At 41.8% G+C, this 6,615-nt stretch overlaps 1 non-coding gene across 1 annotated transcript; it reads right to left on the bottom strand.

The window, feature by feature from the left end:
• Nucleotides 1-286: 286 nt before the first annotated feature.
• LOC120253612 lies at nt 287-392 on the bottom strand. Its single transcript, XR_005534341.1, has one exon. It is a non-coding gene; the product is annotated as a small nucleolar RNA R71 (small nucleolar RNA).
• Between the last annotated feature and the right edge of the window lie 6,223 nt (nt 393-6,615).

The raw sequence follows: 6,615 nt of genomic DNA, 5'->3' as shown, positions 1-6,615 counted from the left end.
TTTGAGTTGAAGGCGACCTTTATTCAGATGGTTCAACTGTCTGTACAATTTAATGGGTTAACCGATGAAGACTCAAACAATCATATCAAAAACTTCCTTGAAGTGTGTGACATGTTGAAGATCAATAGGGTTTCTAATGATGCAATTCGCTTGAGGGCTTTCCCGTTCTCTATGAAAGGAAGGGCCAAACAATGGATTCATTCATTGGCAAGAGCTTCCATCACAACATGGAACGAAATGGTCAAAGCTTTCCTTGGAAGGTACTTCCCTCCGGGAAAATTGGCAAAGCTTCATAATGAGATATCTTCATTTGTTCAGATGGAACTTGAAACATTGTTTGAGACTTGGGAACGATTCAAAGACCTTTTGTTAAAGTGTCCACAACATGGGTTCCCCGAGTGGATGATCATTAATACATTTTATAATGGGTTGAGCTCAAGCAATAAACAACTTCTAGATGCCATCGTAGGAGGTACAATGGGAGAACAAGACTCCCGTAGAAGCCTGGCAATTGATTGAAGAAATGAGTTTGAATAGCTACTAATGGAATGCAAGAGAAAGGAAGAAAGTGGCCGGACTCCATGAAATTGATGCGGTTACATCCTTGGCAGCCTAAGTAGAGGCATTAAGCAAGAAATTGGATACATTGACTTCACCAAGGGTAGCCACAATCACAAGTTGTGCTGGTTGTGGGGGTTCACATATGCCATCTAATTATTCCATTTCGATTGCTACTTCAGCCCCAACTGAACAAGTAGACTTTGTGGCCAATTCGGGAAGAGGACAAGGTAATCCTTATAGAAATACTGACAACCAAGTGTGGAGAAGCCATCCCAACTTTTCTTGGAATAACCAAGGGCAACAAAAGGCCATGGCACCACCAGATTTCCAACAACAACAAGCCCCGAACAAGGAGAATCGAGTTTCAGGCTTGGAAACCCAGATGACCGACCTTGAGATTTCAATCGGTTGGAGATACACTTCGCAAACACACCGTTTCATTGCACAATCTAGAAAATCAAGTGGGGCAAATTGCGAAGTCTCTATCGGAGAGACCACAAATTTGTTTACCCAGTAACACTGAAACCAATTCTAGAGAACATGTGAAGGCGATCACTTTGAGAAGTGGTCATGAGGTTGAGGGTAGACTCCCAATTGAGAAGATCAATGTTGAAGCACCCGAGGTCATGGAGGTTGAGGAGAGAACTAACAAGGAGAAAGAGGTGGAAACCATGCCTTATAAGCTAAGAATCCCTTATCCCTCGATATTGAAGAACAACTAAAATGATGAGCAATACAAGAAGTTCTTGGGTCTATTCAAGCAATTGCACATCAACATTCCTATTGTGGAGGTTTTGTTTCAAATGCCTTGGTATGCAAAGTTTTTGAAGGATCTTTAAACCAATAAGAGGAAGTTGGAGGAGACTGCATCAGTGTTCTTCGATGCCTCTTATTTGGTGGTGTTGCAAAAGAATATGCGGAACAAGAAGAAATACCCCGGAAGCTTCATCATCCCATGCAACTTTGGTAATATGATTGAGGAGATGGCATTGGTGGATTCTTGGGCTAATTTCTATGTCATGCCATACTCGTTCTTTCGGAAGCTAGGCTTGGGAGAGCCTAGGCCCACTATGATGACATTACAATTGGCGGACAGAACGGTTAGGCATCCAAGCGGCATCATTAAAGACGTGCTTGTCAAGGTTGACAAGTACATATTTCATGTGGACTTTGTAGTGTTGGATGTCGAGGAGGATGTAGATGTTCCTTTGATACTTGGGAGGCCATTCTTGTGCACTTCCAAGGCACTTATCGACAGGACAGTGGGGAGTTGACACTGAGGGTTGGTGAAAACAAGTTGATATACTACCTCGCCAAAGCCATGTGACAATCTCTTGACTTTGATGATACTCTTTATTTTTTTGACACTACCGATAAACTAATTGATAAATATGTGCATGAAATGATGAATCCGTATGAGGGGTTGTTAGACCAAAGAATGACGGATGAAGAAGTCTTAATGCTTGGTCTAGAGGATAAGGTACAATCTACCTCGGGGATAGTGAAGAGTGTGCTTAAAAAGATGAAACATACAAGAAGACGTCTTAAGAAATACCCAAGGCTAATCGAGATGTGCAAGAACGGAGTAACGGTGATGAACAATTGTATGGTAACAAACTTGATAACTCTTCCTCTACCTTCAAAAGATTATGTTCATCACGCTTTCAAATTATGGGTAAGAGGGAAACCTTCAGCTATGAGCCCCCGTGAGGTAAGGAGAGATACGTCAAACTTAGTGACGCTAAACAAGCACTTCTTGGGAAGCAACCCAAGTCTTTATTGTCTTTCTAGTTTTTATTTTGGTACTTGCATGAATAAGGTTTTGAGTGTTGGTGTCTTGATTTATACATTCAAATTGTTGTGTTTTTCTTATGGATCATTGATGTTATCGTGTGCTTAATTGCATGTGGTGAAGTTTCTTGGTCATTTGAGCATGTCCTTCATGATTCTCTAGTTAATTTTGCATTGTAGAGGCACGCTCTAAGTATGTATAGATGTTCAGAAATTTTCAGCAGAGCCTGCAAATTTTTCTATGTAATCCAGCGAAAACACACGGGAGTGTGGAAATTCCACACGGGTGTGTGTTTTTGTTCAGAGCTCATCGCGAGAGGACATAGGGGCCTGTGTCTGCCCCTATGAACAACCTTATGATGGTCACAGGCCCATGTGGGATTTCCACACGAGCGTGTGTTTCTCTGCAGGCGTTCAGAGCTCTATCCTGAGAAGACACAGGGGCATGTGTCTGTCCCAAGTTCTGACTCTATGCATTACACACGGGTGTGGGTAATTTCCTGTAGAGAAGACCTCGCCATCTTGAGAGGACACAGAGCCTTGTGAAAGCCCCTGTGAGTGGCCCTGTGAGGATCCACACCCGTGTGGAATTTTCACACAAGCAAGTGAAACACTTAGAGGAATTTCTCGTGTGGACAGAGGAGCCAGAGGGGCATGTGGATGCCCCTGTGGGTCGGGCACACGGGCGTGGAGGATTTCCACATGCTCGTGTTGATGCTTTTAGAGGTTCAGAGTGTTATCCTGAGAACACACAGGGGCGTGTGTCTGCCCCTGTGAAGCTCTCCTGTAGAGGCACACGGGAGTGTGTAATTTCCACATGTTCGTGTGGATGAACAGAGCATCAAGAGGCACGGGGTTTCTTTAAAATCTCTTCGCATTTCTCCATATTCTCACTTCCAAACACTCGGTGAATGAATCCTTGCTCTCTCCCAACCTTGTGCCGTTTATTTAGAGAGGTTTTACTCGAGTTTTCCAGTCCATTTTCAAGGTTTTGAACTTCATATTGTCAGTAAACCCTCATTCTCTCTTTTCTTCACCATTAATTGATTTTAGTCGATTAAACTGGTGAATATGTTTTGTTTATATGCTAATGTGGTTATTGCATGCTCAGAATAAGTTTATAAATGATATTAAGTTGTATTTTTGGATTTTGTGCATAATGGCCATGCGGCTTTCAAGGACCGTGGATCAACACGTGCTTGTGAAATTTCCACACGACCGTATGGATTTCTGCAATATTGTTATTTTGAGTGGATTTGATCATTTTCTTTTCAATACTTGCTAATATGACACCCAGGATGAAGAAGCAAGCCGGCAAGCACCCCCAAGAGACCTCACCTGAGCAAGAGCATATAGATTTCTCGATTCCGAGCATCAGGCTCATTTTGAGCGGTTAGCTAAACTCAAGTATGGACAGTCTAGATTTGCAGACTTGAGTACATTAAGTAAGATTCAATAGGGTAGATGAGATAGCTGACGATATTGAAGCGCTATTGGCCGTGGGTAGCTAGAGGAGGTTATTATCGAATAGGGAGCCAGCTATCTGTGCACTCGACATTAGAGGTTATGTCATCATTTGAGTTTGACTAATTATATGCTAGATTTGATAGTGATGACGTGATAGAGTTCAGAGTATTTAGACATCACTATACTATGACTGGTTATCTTTCGTCATCAAGGTGACAATGCCCCTTGTGTTTAACCCGCAAGTGCACGTGTTTGTCGAAGTAATAAATCACACGTGAGAGGGCATCGTATCCACAGGGAGTAGGGAATTAAAATACCAAGATTACTATCTAACTAAGTGAAGACAGATTAATGATTTTGTTGATAAAATGTAATGAAAGCAAGAATAAAAGAAACAAGAAAGGGAGAAGCACAAATAGATGAGAGGTAAGGTAATCGATAGAAGTGGGGTACTCTGATATTGCTCCACCTAGGACGTGTGTGTTCTCTGGACACGTAGAAAACTTTGCAGGCTCTGTGGAAAATTCATAAACACAAATATACACTCAGGGGCTGCCTCACAATGTAATTTTAACCAGAAAAAACATGAAAGGCACGCTCAAATGACCAAGATTCTTTTCCACACATGATTTGGTAGATGATAACACTGCAATGTCAATGATAAAATCACAGCAAAAGCATCTAAGATTCAAGACACCAACACTTAAAACCTTATTTATGCAAACACTAAACTAAAAATTAGGAAAACAATAAAGAATTAGGTTGCTTCTGAAGAAGAGCTTGTTTAATGTCACTTAGCTTGACGTACCTTGTCTTACCTCACTAGGGCTTATAGATGAAGGTTTCCCTCTTACCCATGACTTGGAAGCACGATGAACATAGTCTTTTGAAGGTGGAGGGAGAGTTGTCGAGCTTGGTACCACTTAACAAAGGTTTGTCAACCTTGTTCTGTTCTTACACATTCCCAACCGCCTTGGGGCGTTTCTTGTGGCGTCTCCTGGCCCGCTTCATCTTCCGAAGCACCTTCTTCATGATTCCTGGAGTAGATGGTACTTTCTCTTCTAGACCAAGCATCATTACTTCTTCATTATCCAGCTCTTGGTCTTGCAACCCCTTGTACGAGTCTGGATTCAACATTTCCTGCACATATTCATCAATTATCTCATAAGTAGTGTCAAGAAAATATAGAGTAGGGAATAAAAACACCAAGATTACTATCTAATTAAGCGAAGATGTAATAATAATTTTGTTGATAAAATGTAATGGAAGCAAGAATAAAAGAAACAAAAAAGAGAAAAGCACAAATAGATGAGAGATAAGGCAATCAGTAGAAGTGGGGTACTCGGATATTGCTCTACCTAGGACAATTTCTTCAAGTTCAAAATCAACTATTATATCTACTAATTAACGCTTAATGAGTCGTGGAAATTATCAAACACACAGTCCCAAACCTAAGGTCTACCGTGACTAACTCTACACTATGTCTCGGCGGAGAAATCGATCAATCTCAACACCTCACACTGTGTAGAGTTGCAAGACACTCTAGGGATTCCAAGTGATAAACCCTATTCCAATGTATAGATCAAACCCTTTGGTCCAGGCGAAAGACCCCTAGTCATAATTAAGCCCTAGGTGCTAAAGTCACTTCAATGCTTAACTCCGTTGCCTGCGAACTAAGCCCAGCGGAGGTCATCCTTTAGCCCATTCACTCTACTATGACCGCAAAAAACTCTTGGAACGTGGAAGTAGGATAAATCACATCGGAGAGGAAAGGGGATGGTCCGCTACCTCTCGACTCACCCTCTCGACCCTCTCCAATGTTGCAATGTCTAACCCTCATGGTGTGTCACTCGCTCACAAAGGTTACCAATGTACACTCTCAATCCTAGTGTCACTCTAAGTGAGAAATCATGCAACAAGCATTCAAGATTGAAACTCAACTAAAGATATCAATTAAGGAAAACATAATAGAAGATTAATGAAACAAATACATCCTAAGGTTCACAAATCCAAGTACCCACTAGGGGTTTAGCTCTCCATATAGCTAGTTACAATTAACAATGAAATCAAATGTAAAAACAAGTAATCCATAGAAAAACACCCTCGATATTCGTGTCTATGGTCTTGTAGAGTAGCCTCGTCTTCTCCAAAGGTCCCATTGTCCGCCCTAGGGCACACACTCGCCAGATCGATGTCGATGAAAGCTCCCCCAATAACCTTCTTCCAAGTGAACCGCGGTGTCAAATCCATAGAACCAGTCCAAAGACTTTCCAAAAGCCTATCAAACCCTAGCCGATGACTTCACAAAAGATAGAGAAAAGTTGGAGAGAATGGTGAAAAGGATCCCCAAAATTCGGGCTGAATCGAGGCTTAAATAGGGCTGGAATCGGGCATCCACACGCCCTTGTGGATTCTCCACATGGCGTGTGGAATTTCCACACGTTCGTGTGGATTTTTCTGAAATCTGATTTTTGGCCGGCTGTGAAAAGTGTATTGCTACAGTGATTTGCTACATTACCCTACTACAGTACTTTACCAAAACACTCCCAATTCCACACGATTCATCTAGGTAACATAAACGGGCACACGTTTATGCCGTAGATTGCAACTGTTCTTCAATCAAAGGGCTCATTGGTGAAGATCTTGCTATCAATGCACAAGTCAGGATACGCAAATGTGACTGCCTTCGTACCCTTCCAACTCTTTGTAATGACTTGAATACGTTCACGTATTTTAGAGCCCCACTTGTGTCTTCGCATTTATTCATTCCATGATTCCACCAAATAGTGCGTTCAC

Source organism: Dioscorea cayenensis, unplaced genomic scaffold (assembly GCF_009730915.1).
Source record: "Dioscorea cayenensis subsp. rotundata cultivar TDr96_F1 unplaced genomic scaffold, TDr96_F1_v2_PseudoChromosome.rev07_lg8_w22 25.fasta BLBR01000130.1, whole genome shotgun sequence".
Lineage (NCBI taxonomy): Eukaryota > Viridiplantae > Streptophyta > Magnoliopsida > Dioscoreales > Dioscoreaceae > Dioscorea > Dioscorea cayenensis.
The sequence above is the reverse complement of the archived record's forward strand: the minus strand, read 5'-3'. Positions and strand labels throughout refer to the sequence as shown.